General features: G+C 50.2%; 1 protein-coding gene across 15 annotated transcripts in view; it reads right to left on the bottom strand.

The window, feature by feature from the left end:
* IKZF1 (IKAROS family zinc finger 1) overlaps positions 1-23,893 on the bottom strand; it is a 74,707-nt gene that overhangs the window by 29,154 nt on the left and 21,660 nt on the right. The gene's annotated exons all lie outside the window — the stretch shown is intronic.

The raw sequence follows: 23,893 nt of genomic DNA, 5'->3' as shown, positions 1-23,893 counted from the left end.
AGGAAAGTAATATTACTCAAAACCATTATTTAGTTACTAATCTGGTACTGTTAGCCCTCAGACAGAGGGCTGACACCGTAACACAGTGCTTACTCAGAAAGAGGACCCCACTTCCCAGAGGTCTGAGCTCATGGCACTATATCACACAGGCACTGCAGAGCAACGTCTGGTGTGTTGAACATCTTAGGGGCCGCAACCTAGAACATTCTAGAACTTTCTCTGCTGAGAAACCCTTTTGGGGAGTTGGTATAAACAGGTCCAAGATCTCAGCTTCACAGCCAAGCGTCTCCTGGGAAAGTGCTTATCTTCACAAAAGCAGTGTGACTCTTAATGGGCTGACTGCATTGCAAATGTTCTTCCTTCAGCTTTTTCTTAGAAAGTGTTCACAGAAAATTAGAAAATGTTCATGCAACACACTGAGTGGGGAGAAATTCGTGTTTTCTACCTCAAAACGAGCTACCAATTTCTGTGGGTATTCCTTATCAGCTGCCCTCATGAATACTATCACCACCTCAAATCGCCAAGTTTGTTTGGTTTTATAGGTCATAGCTTTTCAGTGTGTGCCTGTATCTTGAAACTTAATAGATACCACACATCTCTCTCTCTCTCTCTCTCTCACACACACACACACACACAACACACATACAGTTTTCTCTGCTGGAGTGACCCCCAGTAACTGTCTGAGTTATGCATACAGAGTAGCTGCTAAATTAAACGTGTTGCTGAACTACTGAATTAGCAGAGTTTCCTGCAGGAAACAGACCTACTGAAGTTTGCTTAGATCAGTGTTTTCCAAACTTATCTGACCACAGACCCTCCCTTTTTTTCCACATGAAAAATTTAGTAAAATACTGGGATAATGGGGAAACAGTTTGGTAGACACTTCCAAAGCTATTCCTTGAAGTCGCTACCTTAATTATTTCCTAACAAACCCTTAGTCTTCCTCTATTCCTTTTGTTCCTTGAGCATCCGAATCTAACAGTCACCACCTGTGTCCCACCCAGCAGAGCTGTCATCAGGTGGTCCACTTGGGTGCACCTGTGCTCCATGGTCTGCAGACAGTCAACCACGGGATGCTGACTTCACAGTGACCTTTGCAATTCTATCGTCTTCACTGAGTTCTAACCCTTTGTATCGACTTTTGGCACCTCAGTAGCTCTGTGTCATGGGGGTGCTACCATCTCAGATAAGGGAGAAAAGGTCAAGATGTTTTGAAAGGTAAGCATTACCTTTTAAAATCAGGAACATCACAACACATGACATAATATAAAGTTCTCTGATTAAATGATGTCACTGCCCCAATTCCCTGAGATATGGCTGAGATTGATGATAGGGGGCTTGGGCGTGACGTGATTTGAAAGTGAACTTCCTGGTGCCCCTTCAGCTACAGGCCATGCGTGATGATGAATAGCATTCATCTAAAAGCTGCCTCGCCAGGAGAAGATGTACACTTGCACAGATCCTGGGTGATCAGAGCATAAGCCTTAAAGTATGGAATTCTGTCAGAATGCTTTCCATTTCACCCATTACTTTTGAATATAAATAATATTACAGCACATCGTTGGACACTGAATGTTAATCATTTCTCAAGAGCATCAGTTCTTTGCTTAGTATAATTCAAATGAAGTTGAAAGTTGTTGTCCTAAAGATTTGATTCCCTTCAAATTACAAAAAGTTTAAAAAACAAAACAGCTGTAGCTATAAAGTTGTTGTGCTTTCCCCGAGGAAAGCTGAACTGATAAGAATTCACTCTTGCTCGGGTACCATACACGTTCCTGCAGGTACCTACTTCTGAGTTCAGGAAAAGGAGAGCTCCTCACTCCCTGTGGGGAAATGATGCACAGCAGGGAACCGTGAAAACTCACCCTATCCTGCCCCGTCCCGTCTCGTCCCATCTCGTCCCATTTTACTCTGGTCGGTCCAGTGCCTCGGGGAAGGCATTCACCAGGAGCTCTGTAAACACCAGGGACTTACAAGCTCTTTCCACAAGCTGCCTTTTGTCCCCACGAGATCCTTCAAGGCAGGAACTATCATTAGGTCACCAGGGAGGAGGCTGGGGCTTCCAGGAAGCTCTGGAGTTTATCCTCTTGGTGGTTAGCAGGGAAACAGGTGAATCTGAGACCATATGTAATTGACGCATAGAGTCAGTACTCCAGACACACACTCTCCCTGCCGGAAGGGCCTCTGGGAGCTGTGCTCTCTCCCTTACGATGCTGGAGAGGCACTGGACCGCGCGAACGTTACCGCAGCTGCACACACGCTCACCACGCATGAGAGCTACAGCGCATTTACCTACAGAATCCCCTGCACGATTAGCAGACACACACCACTGTGTATAAAATAGATAACCAACAAGGACCTACTGTAGAGCACAGGGAACTCTGCTCCATACTCTGTAATGACCCGTGTGGGGAAAGAATCTGAAAAAGAATAGATGTATGTATCTGTAGAGCTGATTCACTTCGCTGCACACCTGAAACTACCACAACATTGTAAACCACCTCTACTCCAATATAAAAATAAAAATAAAACAAAATAGATGAGCAACAAGGATATATTGTGTAGCGCAGGGAATTATAGCCATTATTTTGTCATAACTTTTAATGGAGTATAATCTGTAAAAAATACCGAATCTCTGTGCTGTACACCTGAAACAAATACAATATTGTAAATCAACTGTACTTCACTTAAAAATGATAAAATAAAGAATAAATATCTTTACTAAAAAAAAAAAAAGAATTCCCCACACAACAAAATGACGACCAGTGAGTGGTCTGGAAAGTGTGCCCCCCTCCCCTTGCTGCCCTCTGCACGGCCACCCGGCCCCCTTGCCCACGGGCAGTGAGCATGCACGGTGGGCATGGTGGTCCAGAGTCTCTTGCTCTCTCTGGACTGCTGACCCGAGGGCCCTGCACTCTGATGGTGTCCACGTGTCTGGTGAGTGTGAAAATCAGCCACACCACCTTTCTCCCCAGGCACCTGGGGGGCTGTGTTACAGGTGCAGACCTGACGTGTCTCTGATCACAATCCTGGCTGGTCCTAGAAGCTTCGCCATGGGGGCAGAAGTGATGCCTCCTGGACGCTCAGCCTTGTCTTCATTTCCCTAGTAAATTTCACCCCACATTTCAGGCTCTTGTTTCATAAAAAGGTGCAGATACAAACAGATTTAATGAACCTTGTTAAGTTTCCTAAATTTCATGAAATACATTCTTGTAACCAACAGCAAATTGAGCTCATTTGCTAGGAATTTTTATTCCCCAAGTTGTCACGAACATTTTTGTATAAAATGCTGGGAGTGCCTCAGATTCGGAACCCTATTCAGATTGCCAATTGATGACCATTCTGGGAAAAAGGTGAAAGGCCCCAAAACCACACTCTTCAGTTTGCCTTTAGTTGTGCAAATTATAAAGAATATAATTATATACTTCTCACACTGCTGGAACCTTCAGGAGAGATGAAAACATACTTGGGATTTTCAAACTGGGAGAGAGGAAGGCTGTCCACTTCCAAGTCAAAAAAAGACTCTGACGATTTCAGTGTAAACACATTCAGATTCGTATTTAGGAGAATTTAGAAATGTGTGGTCATGTGACTTTTTAATAGATTCTTTAAATCATATTAGCCTGTCGGTCACAGCCAGATCATCAGTCTCTTACTAACTTGTGTAAGTATGGTTTGCAGTGACCTTTGCGATACCTGCAGATCTAGCATTTCAGGGAAGGGCATCCTCACCCTGTCCCCGCCCTAGCGACAGGGTCCACGAGTGGGCCAGTGGGCAAAGGAGAGGAGCAGGGACGCCCCCCCCCAGAGCCAAAACCCCAAGGCCATGCTCCTGCTAGAGAGCTGGTTACATCCTGCATAGGTACCAGATCCAGATTCTCTAGCGATTCTGCCACACCCAGACGTTTCCGGGGTGCGTATTTGTCCTCAGACCATCCTCTATGTTAGGGGGCTCTGTGTCTTGCTGGGAAAGAGAATGCTGACATTTCCTGACCACTCACGCCAGGAAGGGGGTGTCCTTCCAGACTGACAGAAGAGGAAGCTAGTCTGACCCCGCACACCGAGCCCACGAGCATTGGCTGAGGCCTCACACCTAAGCTGAGCGACTCCCAAGCGGCTCCTCTTGCTACACCCCGCTTCCCGCTCCAGATCCTTCCTCTAGCTTTCCGGGCCCCGGTGTCTATTCAGCCCTGTGTCCTGCATGGACTCAGGAAGCAGCGATGTGCCAGCGCCCCCTGACTGCAGGATTCTCCTGGGCTCCGTCCCTAATCCAGACTCAAGGTCTTTCTCCAGACCCAGCTCTCCTCCTCCCGTCCCACGTGCCAGTGGTCCTCTCATCTGGCCGCATGGCCTCACTCCCACCCCTGGCCTTCCACGGCCAATTTCTCTCTGAGTTCTGTCTTTCCGACTCTTTTCCAGTCACATGGCAGCCAGCACACGCGTGAAGCCGCTGCCTTGCCCCGCAGGGCGCCCCCCCCCCCGCCCCACATCCTGCCAGGGCTTCCTGCCCACTGCCCGGCACAGGGATGGGGATGACCTGCACCCCGGGGACCCTGCCTTCAGGCTCCGCTTCCAATCCACGCTGCCCATCGCCCTGAGACCCTCATCCACAGGCTGCCTTTATCAGGGCACCTACGTCCAGAGCTTCCACTGGTCTGCACTGTTGTGATGAGACAAAACCCCCAAATCCTGGGCCAAATCCCTCTAGGACTGGTCAGCAATGACCATGACCCTCCCAGCTGGGAATGCTACTCAGACAACCAAACGGATGAACCTGCAGGAAAAATGCAAGAAAAACCAAACCACCGGCTGCACTCATTTGTAAACGCCTTGCAGCCGGTATGGAGACGTCCTCCTCGTCCGAGCAGATCTGTGTCCTGTGCAGATGTCAGGGCCACCCGCCTCAGGTCTCGTCCCCCCGACCTACTCAGCTAGCAGTGCCTCTCTGCCCCCCGAGGGGTCCCTCTGCTCTCCCACCCTTTCGACAACCGGTCAGAACCCACCCTCTCTCTCGGTACAACAGCCTGCGCCATCTCCACTCCAGAGCCCTTGGGATTCGCGCCCAGTTCTGGAAGCTGGTGTGTCTGGAGCCCAATTCCGTGATCAGATAAAAGGCTACGGGCACTTTGCTCCCTTCTCTCATTTCCTCTCCTCCTGCACAAGACCTAGAACACGAGGGGTTCATCACAGGGTCATTGAATCGACAAACTCCTTATTTTTGGAGACAACCATCTGACCTGGACATTTTCAGAAATCCATACACATTCCAGGAGGAACTGCAAAGTATGAGGCAGAAGGCACTGTACTTCTTAGGTCTGAGTGTGGCTCCCAAGGAAGTGGGTGCATTTAGGTCGAGTGAGTCTCGGGGAATGTGCTGGACTTGACTTCAGTTTAGAGAACCGAGCACATGGGCCCAGCCTTTCTGTTCAAACGGGTCCTCTGGCTACTCCTGCCTGTGTCACATCACGTCCCAGATGTCCCCGAACCTGCAGCTGTGTCAACTTCTGGGAAGGAGGGGCGCTGTTGGAGAGTGGGGTGCAGGGGCTGCAGGGCTGGACGCTTGGCTTTGTCCCCCCAGGTGATGCGGACTCGGTCAGGCACCAGCTGCCCTGAGCCCCGGCTTCCTCACCCACAGAACGGGAATCATCGTGTCTGTTCTGTCGGGTCCATGTGCAGATGCACGGTAACGCTTATAAGGCCCTGCTCCTCAGCCGGCCCTCCTCTCAGTGGAAAACCATGGGCAGATAACCAGGACCAATGATAACACCTATCTTCTCGTCAACAAAGACTCCAGGCTGAAGGGCTTGGCTACAGCCGACTAGCGCTGACCAAGTTTTTAATACACGGGAAAAACAACAGGGCTGGTGCTTTGCAAGACCATGACGGTGTCTAGGAAAGACAGACACCCTTGGGGACCATGTCCTTGGCACCTGGAAACCCAAGTCTAGGCAGGCTCCCCTCCCACCCCAAACACCCTGGCAGGTCCTCACCTCCACTTGGGAATGGGGCTGGGGTGACCTTTTAAAGCCTTCACTCACCCTTACAGGGTTTCCAGCTGATGGCCAGGTCGTGGGACAGTTTTGGTTGTTTCAAGTGGAAAGCGACAAAATGGTCAAAGTCAACTAGACGTTCCTTCCCATGACAACTGTTGGGTCTGCCATCCAGAGCAGACAACACACGGAACTAACCAACAGCCTGATGAGTTGCCGGGGACAAACCAACTTCTGATCCTCTCCGTGGAGGAGACCAGCTGGGGACCAGCCCTATTTCTGTTTATATTCCATTAGTACAATTTTAAGTGTTCACAGTGAACTAAATAGCATGGGAAAGCTCTGATTGATAAACCTATAATTTAGAAAGGGAAACGTGGATAAGCAAAGACTCTTCTTCTGAAGAGCACACCTGAGCAAACAGGTTCAAAAGTGATGATTCTGTTCATGGGACTGTCTTTGAAGTCATTGCTTTGGTGTCCTTTGGAATCGCCCCCTACCCACCCTCTTAGATAGAGTTTACTGCAATTTAGGGTGAAACATTCAACAGGTTAAAGAATAGATTTAGGGATATTTTCAGAATGTTATGTCCTTCTTGCTTTTTCTTTTTTTTTTTTAAAGAAAAAATACCTTTTTATTGGTAAAAATAGTATTTGCCTATTCAAAGATAGCAAGTATACAGAAATACCAAGATGAAATTTCTAAAATTCGCCTCCAACGCCTATAATCTAAGGAAACCCATGAAAAGGAGACCATGGAAACATAATAAAAACAGAGTGAGAGAGCTTAGCTCAAGCTTTAAAATGAGAGGAGGAAAGGGACATTTTCAGGCAATAAATAAGGGCTGAAGGAAATTCAGATGGCTGGAGAAGCAATGAGAAGCCATAAACGTCTCACCGTGGACCTGGGGAGGTTGAAATAGTGTGAGGGCGTGGACGTAGGTGAAACCTTGAATTTTATTTTGTTTTTCTTTTCCATTACAAATCTTGCTCCAGTGAGGGGAATGTACACCGGATCAGACAGGCCGAAACACTAAGGGAGGGAGAGTTTGCTCAGGCCGCACGCAGGCGTGTGGGCGGGGCCAGCGGGCGGGGCCAGCACAGGTGCAGGGGGCCACCTCTCAGCGTCAAGGCCGCGTGAGGATGGGAGGAGACCAGGCGATGGGTGACTGGATCCCTGGCCACATGGCCAGGAGGGGCGGGGATGGACAGCTCTTGGCCGTTGGGGCGTCTGCAGGGGGGACCCGCAGGTGCTTTAGCTGATGTGACTGTAAACACTGTGCGTGTTTCAGTTGTGGTTTTCCCGGGGCACATTCTTACTGCAGCAGCGGGCTGGATGTCGCTGCCAGCGCGAAATGAAGCAGTGAAGGCTGAAGGCGATGTTTCGACGGTTAGATGTGCCTGGCCCCTGAAGCACGGTTGCTGTGTGCACCTCTGCCACACGGAGGACAGGACGGGCTGCTCTGTCGGCAGAGGGGTGAAGGGAGGGCCCCCTCCGGCTCTGCAGACCCTCCAGGCCATTCCCTCCCATCCCCGCAGTTGGCACCGTGTCAAGCCCCACAGATCCCAGGAGCCCAGGCCGTGCTTCGGGGAGGCCGGAGATAAAGTAATCTCCCCCGGGACACACGGAGGGCGGGTCCCCTGCCGTCCCTCCCTTCCAGAAGCTCAGAGGGGTCCCTGCCAGAATTCCAAGCAAGAGGTGACTCAGCAGGGGGAGGTGGGTCCGGAAGAACAGCTCTGCCCGCTGCCCCGCTGCCCTGAGCCCGGGGGAGCGGCAGCGCTGTCTGTCTTCAAGGGCGCTGGTCTGTAAGGAGAGGCTGCCCAGGATGCTCGTGCCCTACGGCCCAGGGCGGAGACAAGCCCTCACCCTGCCTTTCCCATCTCTTCCTGTGCTCCGCCCAAAAGCACGCTGTCGGGCAGCATCTGGGGGTGAGGTGAGGCCAGGCGAGGGGCCAGGATGGAGGAGGGAAAGGCAGAAAGTAGGAGGCACCTCGGGTCTGCAAGCACGTGGGCATCTGCAGGGGAACAGGGCCGAGGCTGGGCAAGTGGCCGGGACTGACACGCGGTGGGGTGGGCGCCCCTGGCCTGTGCACCAGGCTCACACGTGTGTGTGCGTGTGTGCACGTGCGTGTCTATGCACGTGTGTGTGCGCGTCAGTGGCAAAGACCGCTCTTCCTGCCCAGGTATTTACAAAGGCAGCTCAGAGAAACAGCCTCGAAGGTAGACAGCCAGTCTGTCATGCTGACCCTCACACTCGAAGGACAGTGCCCCCAGGGCACAGACAGGCCCCGCTCCCTCCCACTCCCGCCCAGCCCCGTGGTCAGAGGCATCTCCACCGTACCCAGAAGTCACGGTGAGGTTCCTTCTCCCTCCGTTTCTTAGCTGGGAAACATCCTGGAGAGATTCCTGGGTGAGGAACCCTACATCTTGACAGTAAACTCACACGGGGGAGACACGGGCCAGAGATGCGGCCGCCACGAGCTCTTCAGCGTCTAGTGTGGACTTACTGCGAACCTGGATAAAATAAGCCTGCACCCTCTGCATTGTATAGTTCTTCTCTCACGGAACTCTAAAGCTTTCCCGCTCTTCCTCTCTCTTCTCTCACCCCTCTCATTATTTACGTGCCTAACAAATGCCATGTCAGTCTATCCACCCTCCCTGTAAAGCTCTGGGATGTAGTCCAGGGAGGGCGCTGGAGATGGATTTGGGGAAAGAAGTCCTGCTGTGCTCCCTCCACCTTCGAGAAGCTCTGGGACCCAGAGCGTCACCTGGCCTCAGGCTGGGTCCCCTCAGATGTGACACCAGCACACAAGGCTGGCTCAGGGGTGCAGACCCTCGGAGGGCGAGGGCCCAGCAGTCACAGGGCACAGACACCCCACACCCTGTGAAGGGACTCACTCATTACTCAGCAGCCCCGCATCCCGGCACTTCAGCCAACATCTCACATCTCTCGGCAAGAACCTGAAACATCACACTTTTCCCAGTAGGTTTCAGCCGTTTCTTAGGACTAGGGTCTCTCAAAAAGTCCTGTCCTTCCCTCGGGCAACATTTCTTTGAAATGAGGAAGGTTCCTCCTCCCTTTCCCCCCGCCCCCCCCCCACCCCGCCAGCTCTATGATTCAAAACCATTTACTGAGAAACGTGTGAAAAGGACCAGTTTAGGTCATGTGTTCTTCCCGTTTAAAATCCAAGCTGCACCAAGCGTGCACCATCTAGGGCAGGGCTGCCGGCCTGAACTGTCCCCTCCCGTCTGGGTGTGCTACCAGCTACTGTGCAAAACACTTTCTGGGCACCCGTTTCTTTCCTTTTTGAAGCTGCCCCATGAGGAAACCACGACCCCACTTTACAAATGGAGAAATAGGCTCAGACAGGCCGCCTGACCTACCCAGGGCTGCCGGTGGGGACTGGGACCCAGTTCCCCCCCACCATCCCCCAGGGATGTCTGCTACCTGCAGCTCACCTGATCAGCCCACGCCCGTCTGACGGGAAAGCAGACTGAACCCTGGTGCCTGAGTTCAGGGGGGTTATCACTCGGGAAACAATTCACCGTCTTCCTCTGGGTCCCACCAGGGCTGCTCTGGCCTCTGAAGGCCCCCGGGGCCGGCAATGAAGGAGTTTGTGAAGAAGGCCCTGAATGCGCCTGGGCACCTAGCATTCGGGGGCGGTTTACACTGAGGTCTTGCAGGGTGTGGTGCGAAGCCCCGAGGGAGGGCAGTAGGGTCTCTGACGGCAGGAAGGAGAAGTCTAAGAGGGGCAGCGGGAGAGAGGCCCCCCCGCCTCAGGGGGCCCAGCACCAGGGATCCCCCTGCTTGGAGCCGGCCGAGTGACACGGGGCCTGGTCTCCCAGAAGGATCACGTTCAGAACGAAAAGCAGGAACAAGGCATCCCCAGCAGACGCACAGGGCAGCCGCACGTGTGGCGGAGGCCCTCCAGACAACGGGGTGCAGCGGGGAAGGGCTGGGCTCTGGAGGCTCCCGGAAGCTGAGGTGAGGCCCCCAGGCCTCAGGGAGCATCGAGGTCCCTGCTCAGGGGGCCGCGCTGGGGGGCCTGGGTTAGGCGTCGGGATGGAGGGGCTGCGGTGGGGGGCTGGGCAGAGGGGACGCGGAGGAGACAGCCCACAGACAGACAGACAGACAGTCAGACAGGCAAGCTGGGAGCCGGCGGTGGCCGGGGGCAAGGAGGCTCTGACTTGGGAAGGGGCTCCTGGGTGCCCCAGGCTCCCTGAGCAGAAATGGCAGCCGCAGGCTTCCGCAGCCTTGGCGAATGGGAAACTCCAGGCTTTAGAGGAAAAGCATGCTGGCGCCGCCAGCACTTCTGCATTCTGTCTTCTCCCCTCTCCATGCCTCCTCCTCCCGCCTCATCCCGAAGCCTCCAGGAGGCAGGCCCAGGAGCTCGATTGTGACACCGCAGCCCGCGTGTCATATTGTAACTGCGTTTCCACATCCTCCTGGCTGTGTTGTACAAGCCCTAGAAGAGGAACAAGGGCGAGTAATGAAATACAGGAATGCGGGGAAAGAGGAAGCCCGGGACAGCAGCCCAACCGAAACGCAGAGAATTATGGAGAAGTGACAGAAAGGGAAGCAGCGCAGGAATTGCATTTGGGGCGGCTGAGCAGAGTGTGTGTGCACACACATTCACACTGTCATACGCAGACACCCCTACCTGCGCACACACCCCTATACACACACAGACACACACACTCACACACCTACAGACAGGCACATGCATACACACACTGTCACATACACACACAGAGATACACACAGACACACACACACACACACGCACCCATACACACACAGACACACACACTCACATACCTACAGACAGGCACACGCATACACACACTGTCACATACACACACAGAGATACACACAGACACACAGACTCACACACACACACACACGCACCCATACACACACACTCACATACCTACAGACAGGCACGCGCATACACACACTGTCACATACACACACAGAGATACACACAGACACAGACTCACACACACACACACGCACCCATACACACACAGACACACACACTCACATACCTACAGACAGGCACACGCATACACACACTGTCACATACACACACAGATACACAGACACACACACTCACACACACTCACATACCCACAGACACAGACACACATATACACACACTCACACACACAGACTCACATACAGACATGTACACACACACGTACACACACATACATACATACACACCCCCATACACACACACAGACACACAGATACACACAGACACACACACATACCTACAGAAAGGCACACGCATACACACACTCTCACATACACACACAGATACACACAGTCACACAGACACAGACACACACACACACCCATACACACAGTCACACACACTCACATACCCAGAGACACACATATACACACACTCTCATGTACACACACAGATACACACAGACACACGGACTCACACACACACACACACACCCATACATACACACACATACATACACACAAACACACATATACACACACACACAGACACACAGACTCACATACAGACACGTACACACACACACACACACATACATACATACACACCCCCATACACACACACAGACACACAGATACACAGACACACACTCACATACCCACATACACAAAGACACACACAGACACACCCATACCCCCATACACATAGACACACATATACACACACTTACATACACACACACTCTCACACACATACAGATACACTCCCATACACACAAAGACACACACTCACATACACACAGACACATATACACTCATACTTACATACACACACATACACAGACACACACACTCACATACACACAGACACACCCCCATACACACCCCCATATGCACACAGACACACATATACTCAAACACACACATTTTCATATACACAGAGACACACATACACACCCACATACCCAGACACTCATATACACACAAACATACACACAGTCACACACACATACACACCCCCAGACAGACACTGACACTCACACACCCTGTCTTGCATCTCAGTCAAACTTCTACAAGAGGATGATCTCCTAGTTCATAGCCCGGGAGGGAGAGGGACACGTCTGCCCTGTGGTCCAGTGGGCTGGGGGATATGGTCCAAGGGTCACCTGCATGTCTGCACTAAACCACACTAGATCCAGAAATTCCCAATGATTCTTGGAGGCCAATCTGTTATTTTTCTCTTGTATTTAAAAAGCCAGAGTTAAAAACATGGTAACATTGCCTTGTGTCATCAAACACACAATTTGAGAGCCGAGACCAAAACAATGGACTAAAGGTACAGAAAGCATAAGTATATGCAGGTAGCTCCTCTTTGGGATCTCCAAATATCATTTTTAAAAATGAGAACAGGCCACGAGAGTAAAGCATGGAATCAAGGGAAAAATGAGAAAGAAACTGAATTAACTCATTTGCGGCGTTTTCTGTGTGTGGAGATAACCAGCAGCAGTTCTCTGTGTTAGGCATTCCCACTGGAGGAGCCTGGAGGGGGGTCAGAAAAACGCCTTATCTAGCATTTCCATGGCGTGTGTCTGAGGGGCGGGGGCCCACCAGCCTGCCTTTGAGGTCTCTGAATTCAGATGGAAAGTTCCCTCCCAGGCGCGGGTTTTTAAATGAATGCACTATCTTCCCCCTTCCTTATTTTCCAAGAACTACTATTGTTCTTATAGAAAACTACTGATTATCTCTTGAGACTACATTTCAGGAGCACCTTCCCAGGAGTGGTCCTTTCCGGTTATTCTTCGCAGGCTCACATGTTGAATCGCATGAATATAAACCGAGAGAGGCCGTGTCCCGAGGAGACGGTGGCCAACCTTCAGCCTGTGGGTATCACCTCACCCCTGTGCACGCCACCTGGGGTGCAGGGGGGTCGGGAGGGGCTGCGGGCCCGGAGAGGGCTGTCCTGGGTCGAGGCCTTTGTCTCCATATCCACCCAAGACCCCAGGACTCCACCTCCGGGCCTCCTGGGTGAACGTTCTAGATGACGGTGCATCACCCATCATTCCTACCCCTCACGTGATGCTTTGATCCTGACGTGGTCCAAGCGTCCACGTCAAACCGAGACTCTGAGCGTTTTCCTTCCTGGGAAAACTTCAGTTTACTCAACCAGCCCATGCTGAACACCTGTGGTGCCAACTCTCTGCACCACCGAGGATGCCACATCCACCCCCGGGGCCACAGCCCGTCACCAAGGCCACTGTTCACCTTTTTTACTTTTTACGTTGTCCCTTCCGATTCTGGGACAAAGAGTGGAAATGCAAGAGGGTCACCAAAGGCCGGTGACTCCTAATTGTCTGAGTCCTTTTTCTCCCTTGGGCTTTGGTAAGTTGGTGTCTCATCTCAGAAAGCGGATGCTCACCCTCCGTGGGGCAGCCCTCGGCCAGTGGGGGCGGGGCACGCATGCCCCTCCTGCACCCAGCCTGGCACTCAGAGCGCCCTGGAGAGATGGTGGTCACCTGCGCCCTGGTTTTCCCTTTTGCTTTCCGCCCAGTGCCTTCCTCTGCTCCCCCTTCCACAAGCTCATCTTTTAAATGAAATAAACCGTCTGCTCACAGCACTCAGGTCCAGTTGCCCTGGAGGGAACCCAGGCTGGGAGAACCACTGAGCTCTTCCAAGTGAGGGGACATTGCTCAAGAAGAAGCTCATCTGCACAGAAGGCAGCCCTGGGGTTTTAAGGCCTGAGTTACAGATAAACGCGGGTAGAACCCGCCAACCAGCGCCATCCGCTGCAGATGCTCCGGAGGGAATCCCGCCTCCCCTGGACCCTTTGTCATTCAGAGTTTTAATACACTTCCTGCACCCTGGCTCTGGGACGGGCTGGGTCCCTGGCGTGAACGGGTCTCCCTCCTTGTAACAGAGGTCCCAGGAGAAACAGGCAAAAGGCTTGTGGACACTTTTCAATAAATGCAGCAGATTTAGAGACTCACTAATGGATCTCGTAGAGCAGAGGTGCAGCCCCTGGGCCCTTGGCAATGAGGCTTCCAAAGCCTCTGGGGCCAGAGAGACCCCATGTCCCCACCAGAGGACTGGCTTCGACGGTAAGTCACTGCATCTGGTGACATCAGAGAGTCCCCAGCGTTGTGGCTGGAGGCGGATGGGAGGGAGGATGGCAAACTTCTTTTCTCCCTCATAAGCATCAGTGCAAACGCTGCAGGGTTCACAGGGTTCACAGGCCGAGGGAAAAGGAAAGAGCAGCAGACTTATGCACCGTGGGTGTGTGGCGGACATCAGGAGCCCCGCCCACCCCGGGGTGGGGCGGTGGTGGTCAAGGGCCTGAAGACTAAGACAGCACGTTCTGGCCAGAGCTGTGGCCGGCACGGCTGAGGGTACAGAAGAGCAGGCTCCTCTCTCTGTCAAGTGCCCTGGAAGTCTGGGAAAAGTGGAGCTGCAACTTCCATGGGACGGCGGGGAAGAGGATGGCCCCAGGCATGTCCCACGGGGAAGCATCGCTGCCAACCAGTCCTGCAGCCCCTCCAGACCCCGGCTCTCCAGCTTGACTTCTATGATGAGATTCTGCCATCGAAGCAAGGAAGGGAGATTTGGGAAGCCATAACCTTGCTGAGAAGCAATTTTATTTTATTTTCAGAAAACCAAGTATTTAAAAAGTCTAACAGTATGTAAGATGGAAAGATACACACCACACGTGGAATTCACAGAAAGTTTTACCCCCTGCAATGACAAAATATTCCTATTTAGGTTGCCAATTATTCCAAGATATGTCATGGTTGAGAGCCAAGTAAAATAACATTTCTAATAAAGAAATAAGGAGATCTATTTGCCCACTAGATAAAGCCTTTCATTTGCCCACTATGAGCCTTTTTCATTCTGATTTGGAGGCTCCCGGTTTAAGTGACAGAGAGAAGCACAACAAAACTTAAATTGGAAGGATCTGAATAAAGATCAAAGAGATTGAAAAACTTAGAAATATAAACTTGGGGAACTCTAGCTGACCTCATGCCCATGACATTTCCCTTACTCAGCAGCCATGCGGCCACCTAAAACGACCCACAGCAACAGGTCAGGAAGGAGAAAAAAAGTAAAACTGACCTCTGAGACTACCAATAAAAGAGAAGTAGGAAAACTTTCAGCCAAAATGCACTTGTTTACTCATGGGTGAGTCCCTCCACACTCGGCGGGGGCATCTGTCTTCCACATCGTGGACAGCCGTGGAAACGATTAAGTGGTTCTTTCTTAACACTCAGCAGATTAAAAGTTGCAAATTAGAAAGTCAAGGAAGAGACTGAAAATACTATCCAAACAGATAAGAGAATTCAAGGCCAGGGTCATTTAGGCAACAGTGAGTGATAAGCTCCATACACACAATGACTATTTCTGAAGCCACTTCCAGGACCTGAGGGTTGGACACATGCAAGTAAGTATTCTGGCCACAAGAAGACTGCACAGTTGTCATCTGTACGTTACGTTGCAGGGTGTGAGAAATGTCTGCTGAAGGAATGAATAAATGAATGAGCAAGTGAACGCCCTGATCATACAAACCTCCCTGCTGGCAGGGCTCACAGTTTGCCAAGCGTGTACATGCAATGCTCTCTCCAACATGCTGGGTCTAAGTGTTTACAACAGTAAGCAGGACTTCAGAAGAAAAGGTTAGAGCATATTCAAGATATTCTTAAAAGGATCTCGGGGGGTCTAGCAGGTTCTAGCAAAGATTCCTTATCCAGAAAGGTTAAAACACAATGAAAGTAAAATGGAGTAGGCTTGAGTAATTTAGAACATTTAGTTGTGAAGAAATGCTCCCTCCCCTGCAAATGCTACGTGACCGAGATGTTGGATGAGGTGGCCTGTGGATGAGAACCGTGACCATGAGGTCAGACCTGGTACCAGATCTGGCACCAGGCCCAGCATCACAGGGGCTCACGGACCAGCTGGCTGAACGATTTTGCGCACAGTAGGGACAGCGAATTTGCCTCACGCCTCCATTTCTGTGCAGAGATCTTGTAGATCTGATGGCAACCACGTGCCAAGTGCAAACATCTGAGGTAAAAGAGTTTGCTGTCAATTGCTTCCAGGGTCCTGCTGCCAGGAAAGCAGATATATGGAGGAAATACAGAACATTCTGAGATTAAAAACAGGAAATGGGTTAATTCAGTGCCCCTTCTGGGAAATGATGAAATGAAATGTGTTTCAACCTTAAGGTGTAATCATGAAAAACTTAGTTTATCAAGGTTATTAAGGCATACGATTTCTCTTCATGAGAAATGACTTTTTAAACTTTGAAAAAACTAGTATAATGGTTAAATCCACCCCTTCCCAGATCATAAAACTACAAGGCGCTAGATGCTTGGGTATTTTCTATCAATAGACAATAAAAAAGGAGAGTATCTAATGGACTATGGTGATATGGTGAGTATTTCAATGACCTCGAATCAGAACTTATAGCGGTTATAATCGGTTGGTTTTGCTCAGAGGTGTCATCCACAAGTTGAATTAAACAACTAGAGTCATTGTGTGAAGACAACAGAGCTTTCTGCTAAAAAGCACAGCTAGGATGTTGAAAAGCAGCTCTTCAACAGCAAGTGAGTGAACCAGAAGCCCACTGTTCTCTGTTTGCTGGTGGTCAGCAGCCCAGGCCGGGCCCACTGTGATCCCACTTCAAGCTGACCACTGGCACCCGGCACGTGGGGACCAAGTGACCCCGGCAGCTCGGCTGGCACCAAGATTTCTTTTCACAGACTGACACACAGAGCGGTTGTACAAATCGCACTGAAGATCTACGTTTATGAGTAACCAATGCAAATGAGAGGAAATGAAAGAACAGAAAATGATGGGAAATCTAACAGCATAAATATTTTTACACTTCAGCGACACACTTCCAATGGCTCAGACCGAGGTGGTTATCTGTGCGTGATGTAGGGCCGTGGGCAGAGTCTACCGGGGGACACGCTCTCAGAATTATCCTCCCATCTACCTGTCTCCAAGTCCTGGAGGGGTCTCTCTCCAGCTGCAGAATCACCTACATGCTGTCTCAAGGTCGCGGGAAGCACCGCAGCCTGGGCTACAATGGGTTCAGAGACTTTACCTGTCTCACCTGCTCAATTCACTCCATTCCCAGATGGGCCCTGAGAGTTGAACTGGCCTCTGCACCAGGAAAACCCATGGAGGTGGCAACAGAGGGGAGGAGGGGAGGTCTGTACTGCCTTCTTGAGAAACAGAGCATGGCAGTGACCCCTGGGACCCCTGAAGGGGCTTCCGTGTCCCAGGATTTCCCACCACGGCCTCTGGAGCTGAGGGCAGCAGCACTGGGTGCTCGGGAAGGGGTGGGGGGAGGTGCCTCAAAGCCACGTGGTCACGAAGGTGATGTCGAGTGACACCCAGGCCTGCATGTCCGCAGGGCCCACCCAGGGCCACCCCCCTCACTGCCACTGCATCCGCGTAAGATCTGCTCCGACACCTCCGTCTGACTTGGGGATCATTTCAATTGTTTCTCACATGGGTTCTCATCCCTACTTTTGGAATTTTCAAACCGACAGCTTTCTGGATGAATTTGTAAAATAAATAAGACAAGCGGTCTGGTTTCCAAAGCTTGGACTCAAACTTTGCACAGAGGGTTCCCATGTGCCCCAAACTCCTTTCTCACAGCTCCTAGAACACTTCACCTAGAAGAATGAATGCCCTGAATGTGATAGGGTTTCAATTAGGGTGATCCAGGTAACGAGATTTCTTGTTGAAAGGCAACGGAATAAAGGGTTCAACTTGCAATCATTTGGGGGGAAAGCTAAGCCAGCGACTCCCCACCCCATCTCCATCACCCATGGCTGTGACTGCCCAGGGAATACGTTTCCGGAGCACCTCCTCTGAGGTCAGACCAGGGTCCGCCTCGGCCCACGCAGACACCGAAGCTGCAGTGATGCTTCCTCGGCCCACGGATATGTCCCCCACCTGATCCCTCTCCCATCAAGCTCTTACAATCCTACCCATTCTTGAGGGAACAGACTATATGTTATGTCTTCTAAAAAGCCTACACTCTTCTCATCAAAGCTGACTGTGCTCCTGGCCTGTTTTGTGGGGTTTTCTAGCTCCGGCAGCATTTCGTGTACTCTGTCCCCTCGGGAAGGCTGGTCTTGCCTTCCTCATCCTCTTCACCCTTCCCTCTGTGCTCTGCGCACGCCGCACGATGACGCCAGCTGGACTGCAGCGATCGAGACCACATTCTCCCACCGCTTTCCCAATCCCATTGAGAATACAAGACAGTACTGTCCAACGTCACTCAGCTAATACTTGTGTTTTGAACGGTGACAAAGATCATAAACACACACACTTAAAATAAAAATGGTAAAACTAACAGTCAGAAGAATGAAAGATTTAAGATCAGAAAAGTTGGGTTCACACAGGTTGTGTGATTTGAAGATCAGTTAATTAACCTCATTAACTGTATAACCACCACCTGCCCAAGGAGGCCGGGCGACTCTAAGCACCAACTGCCCTTCTAGGCCTTGTTAGGGTCTGGGCAGATGCTGGGGATGCTCTCATCTGTAAAACAGAGAGAGTGATGCCCACCTATCCACCTGTCCACACTCTGTCTCCCTCCAACTGACCGTGCATCATTTAAGGGCAGGGTGTTGGCATCTGTAGGGCATGATTCTGGTGCATTTTATTAAACGAGTGGGTACTATTATGCATAAAATAATAATTGTTTTGTACTATCTCAAGTTGTGTTTTCTTTATTTTTTCCCTTGTCTACCTTCAGAAGAGCTGCCGGCTTTGATCACACCTGCCATGGGGTCCATCTGTTTATTCCTGAATCAACACAGCGGCCGGCCTCCTTCCACAAGTGGGCGGAGCTTCCGTAGCTGCTGATTGACGCCCATGGTTTCAGAACCACCGCACTCTTGTTCTGACCTTGGTGCCATAGTAATGAGGAAGCAGCATCTCACAGAGGTATCTGACCTCAAAGAATGTGCCAAAAATAACTGTTTCTCAAGGTACATACCCTACTCTTATTTTTTTTGAGGTAAGAATGTTTGCTAACAGCCAGTTTGTAGGGCATCTCCTGAAATCACTCATCAGTCATGCTGCCTCTTCGTTTTCTGTTTCCTGTGGGAATCACATGCTCTTTCCATGGACTCCGAAAAGTCGGGCCTGTCACTCTCAGTGGCAGCAGCTGAAGATTTCAAATAATTAAAATTTTCCGACAAACTTAAAAATTGAATTCCTTTCCCTGTTTGACTATTTGGAAGGTACAGCTGACTAATGGGCATCTACAGATGTGTCTCTCTGAAAGGGGAATTCTCCTGGAAATGCCTCTGGCATCTCATAGGGAAATCTTGGCATTTTCTTTATTCTTCCTAAATGAAGAAAAGGACATACTTCATCCTTCGATGACAGTAAAGCATCCCTCCCTCCAGGCTCCCCCTGTTTCTCTGTGCATCTTGGAATGTGAGCCTTCCTGACCCAAAGAGTTGGGAATCCAGTCACAGCAGCAAAACTGTGATGACTACACAAAGCATCACAAAGAAGACCATCCACATACCTAATATTTTAAAGCACACTTTCTACCTGATTTCCCTTTCACTTAAAACTTTCTAAGAAATCTTTCCGTCTCTATGGTGTACCACCTGCATGTGAATGGTTCACAAAATTACACGACACGACACCTGACGTTTCAACTGAGCTGTGGAAATTCTGGATTGAAGGAGTGGACCAATGTGTTTAAAGATAACGTTTCTATTTACAAAAGTAAAACTTAAACTCAATGAAAGATCTCATAGACACAGCTGTTTGCAAGACTAGCTTTACCTAGAATAAAATAGGATGGAGGAAGAGTTCCAGTGGGAACAATGGCATATTTTTCTGCTTTTTGCTTTGATGCACGGTATGAGCTTTGCTCCTTTTAAGAAACTTTTAAAAACTTAGGTTTAAGAGCAAGACTTTGACCTTAGGCCTGGTTTGCTGACAAACTACCATGAACTGCTTCCTTTTTATATCTGCTTGTCCTGATAGCAGGGCAAAGATCCTAAGGGAATCAGGGATCAGACAGAGTGGAGTCATTAGCAGCACAGGTATGCTAATTTCATCTTTTTTAAAAACTAGATTATCTGAATGTTTTTTAAAAAGGCTACATTTTCATCAGGCAAAGTTGCTGAGGTACCAACATGTCAAGGGAGGCCCCCTCTTATTCACCACTGTACCTGCACGAGGAACCCACAGGCCTTCCAGAAGGACCCTAACAGGCTGAAGGGAAACACACTGTACCCAACAGCACGTGAGACTCCAAACACCAAAGGCACAGGTGCAAGAGGAGGGAGACAGTCTTCAGAGCTGTTCTGAGAAATGGACGCTGAGTTCTTATTTGGCAGTGAACCCAAATCTCGGCTGCACACGTCTGACCCGACTGTGCATCTAGGAGAAACCTGCACCCAAGCAAGGCAGGCTCTATTCCTACGTGGCCCCTGCTCTTCAGAACTAGAACACTAAAGTTCAAAAGGACAGAAGATGTGTTCTATACCCACGTGTTTATAAATTGACAGCAGAGAGTCCTGCACGGTAACAAAATTGGCTTTGACATGCGGTCTTCCCTCGCACCCTGGGGACAGAGGTAGATCTGGACCCAGGGGAGCTCATCTTCGGGGCAGAGACTGGGCTTTCTCTCTCACCTGCGTCCCCAGCCAAGGCCAGCGAGGCCCTTTGGTGCCGGGTTTCAGGAGACTTGGGCACACCGTGCAATGCCCAGGGACCGTGAGAACAGTGAGGAGAGGCGGAGCAAATATACGATCCTGTTCATTTCATCACACTCGGAGGGAACCAGAACACATTGGCTGGGAGAAGGAGGTGCCTCGAGGGCCTGGTCTACTGTCTCCAATGATTGGTGGGGCTCCCACACTTCGGAGAAAGTGTTGCTATAGCAGGGATGGCTCTGGACAGAAGCAGATTCCTTCAAGGCTTTTCTAACATTCAGTGTCTCTCGAAACCTCAAGCAGGCTGTCTCATGAGGTGCCCACACAGACCGGCCATCCCCTATCAAGGATGCTGAGCCCTGGGCTCAGGACCACTCAGGGACCTTGGTCTGGAATGCTTTATGGGACTGGGAATCCATCCCTACCGCAGACACAGAGCAGAGAGCAAGCAAGCTGTGTGCACGGCTGGTTCCGTGAGTGCTGGGGAGGCGGAAGCAGTCAGCCTCAGAAGCTTTCCTAAATTGGCCTGGTTTCAAGCACATGCAGACAGATGCTCCGATTCACCTTTTCCCTAGGGGAACGGTCATATCGCAGTCAGTGCAGTCATGAACTTCAAAGCATCAAGCTAAACGTTTTCATTACTATGAAGCAGACGTTTATAACCAGGCAGAACTGTCTGCCGGACGAGAAGAAATATTTTATTTCTATATTTTCCCTTTTTACTATTTCTCTCTCTCTGCTCAGCTGCATCCTTCCTCTCTCCCACCAGCAGGTAAACTCTTTGAGCCCCGGAATCTTGCCTTTCTTCGTTGCCCCTGTGCCTAGCAGGGTGCTTGGGATAGAGCAGGTAATTAACAAGCATTTCTCTCACTAATCAATCCTCCAAGGCTGGCTCAATCCCCACCTCCAGCTTGCTCCCCTGCAATCTGGAACGCTGACACTGCTTAGAACCTGGGCTAGCCATTTAGCCACAAACCTACCAGGGACCCTTTAGGTCCCTCTGTCCATTTAACCCCTGTGGATGCCGCTTCTCACACGGCTTTGACTCCCCATGACAGCTGGTCTAGCAGCTTGGGATGGATTCAGTGACAGCACTTTGAAGACAATACAGTTTTCAACACCATGTCCATGAGCAATCGGATTTCTTTTCAATTTTCAAGACTGAAGAGGATCAAACAAACCCATAGTCTAGGCCTATAAACATTGAAAAAGATGGCACTTCCGTGTAGGGCATGCTAATAATTTCTGGGATCCCAGGATGCTGTTAATTCGGATTATTTGTCCCCTTAGGGTTGGGAGAAGCCCAGAGGGGGGGCCCTTCACAGACTCTGGACCGCAAAGCAAATCCTAATTATACAGCAAAACTGAAAATATTCATTTCCCTTTTACTTCCCATATAGATTGATTTAAAGTTTTAGATGACATTTTATTTTCCCCTCAACTGTGTTAAGTACTGCTTCCTTCCCATTTGTGTTAACTATTTTCCTTCGATGGTTAAAATATTGTTTCCAGACTTTCAACTGAAATGATTTTCTATTTCTACAGCCAGTCTCATGAACAGACACGATAAAGAGGATTTTCACCATACACTGGATTTGGTATTTCTGAGTGTCAGGATGTTCATTACGTTCTGCTTTCCCCCTCGTTGTGTTACGAGCTGGAGAAGCAGCAGGAGAAGTGCTGCTTGCAGGGACCCTGACATCTAGCTGGACGCGACACGCGGGCACTGGACATCCGGTGCCCTCAGGGCGGGTCACATCCAAAGGCGGCGCATGTGCCTCACGGCATCTTTAGCCTGGTTTTGCATTTTCAGCACTGATGGAGTGCAGGAAGGCCAGGTGTGCTCAGGTGAATTTAGGTACACAGCTTGGAAGTTGTGAAATATATTTTCCAGAGTACAATGGATACAGAGGTGAGATGAGGATGACAGGTCCTTATGGTACCAACCTGTAAAGAGAACGGGGGAGACAGGCGCCGAAGGGCTTCATCAAGGACTCCCTGGGAGGGACAAAGAAATGAATCTGGAGTCGCAAAGGATGTGGCCTGTCCATCCCCCACGCACGAGGAGACGCGCACGGCAAATACACAGCAAGATGGTCATCCTTTCCAAGCCAGTTTTAAATACTACCTTACACAGAATGCACTTAGGGAAAATGTCTGATTCATTCAATGTACCTGCAGATGCAGGCAGTGCACGCAGGGAGCTCTGCTTCCAATCCTACAACGAGCTGGACTCATCATCTTCCGGGGGTGATTTTTTAGGGTGAACTTATGTCAACCCAGAAAACAATTCTCACTACTTTACAATTAAACTGTGTTTTTGAACCAAACAATAGCATTCCCCAGACTAAGTCAACACTTTCGTGCAAAGGTCTAAGGTTCCAAATGGACTTTTAACTAGTCCTAAAAGAAAAAGAAAGCCTTGCCTCAAATATTCAAAAGTAGGTGCTTGGGGCTCAGCAGGGAATGACAGTGCGGAAGCTACAAAGTGAGTGTGAGCGATGGAAAAATCTGGGCCCCTGAGGACAAGTGCTGGGCATATGCACTCAGGTGCACCAGCCTGCAACCCAGCCTGGCTGCACAGCATTCCTCCACGTGCGCTCAGCTGGGGAAGGTGTGCTCTTCAGCTCCAGAAGGCAACCCTTCCCCACGATGGTTTTTCCTGGTACAGCCCTTTTGTACAAAGACGTAGTTCTTGTCAACAAATCATGAACCAGGTCGTCCCTGTCTACTCCATTTAACAAGCAGCAAAAGGCAGGAGCCAGTGACCTTGAACTTGGGAGGCTGTGAGTCTTCCCGTCACTGCCGACTGTACTGCTACATTAGGTTACTTATCGCACAGGTATGCGGTACCTGAGGGCACTGGAGCAGCCTCTCCTCGAGGCCTCCTAAGATAGTTTGTTCCTGAGCTAAAGGTTTCCATTATTGGTCCTTGGACCCAAGTTAGAGAACCTTGATGAAACTGTTTCCAAGATCAATATTAAAAAAAAAAAGGGAAGGAAACACTGGCAGGAAAGGAAAGAAGAAAGAAAGAAGGGGAGAGGGAGAAAAGGAAGGAAGGGAGGGAGGGAAAAAAGGAAAGAAAGAAAAGATGGAAGGAAGGAAGGAAAGAAAGAAAGAGAGAGAGAGAAGGAAGGAAGGAAAGAAAGAAAGAAAGGAAAGAAAGAAAGGAAGAAAGAAAGAAAGGAAGAAAGGAAGGAAGGAAGGAAGGAAGAAAGGGAGAGAGAAGGAAGGAAG

The sequence above is a fragment of the Eubalaena glacialis genome, chromosome 8 (assembly GCF_028564815.1).
Source record: "Eubalaena glacialis isolate mEubGla1 chromosome 8, mEubGla1.1.hap2.+ XY, whole genome shotgun sequence".
Lineage (NCBI taxonomy): Eukaryota > Metazoa > Chordata > Mammalia > Artiodactyla > Balaenidae > Eubalaena > Eubalaena glacialis.
The sequence above is the reverse complement of the archived record's forward strand: the minus strand, read 5'-3'. Positions and strand labels throughout refer to the sequence as shown.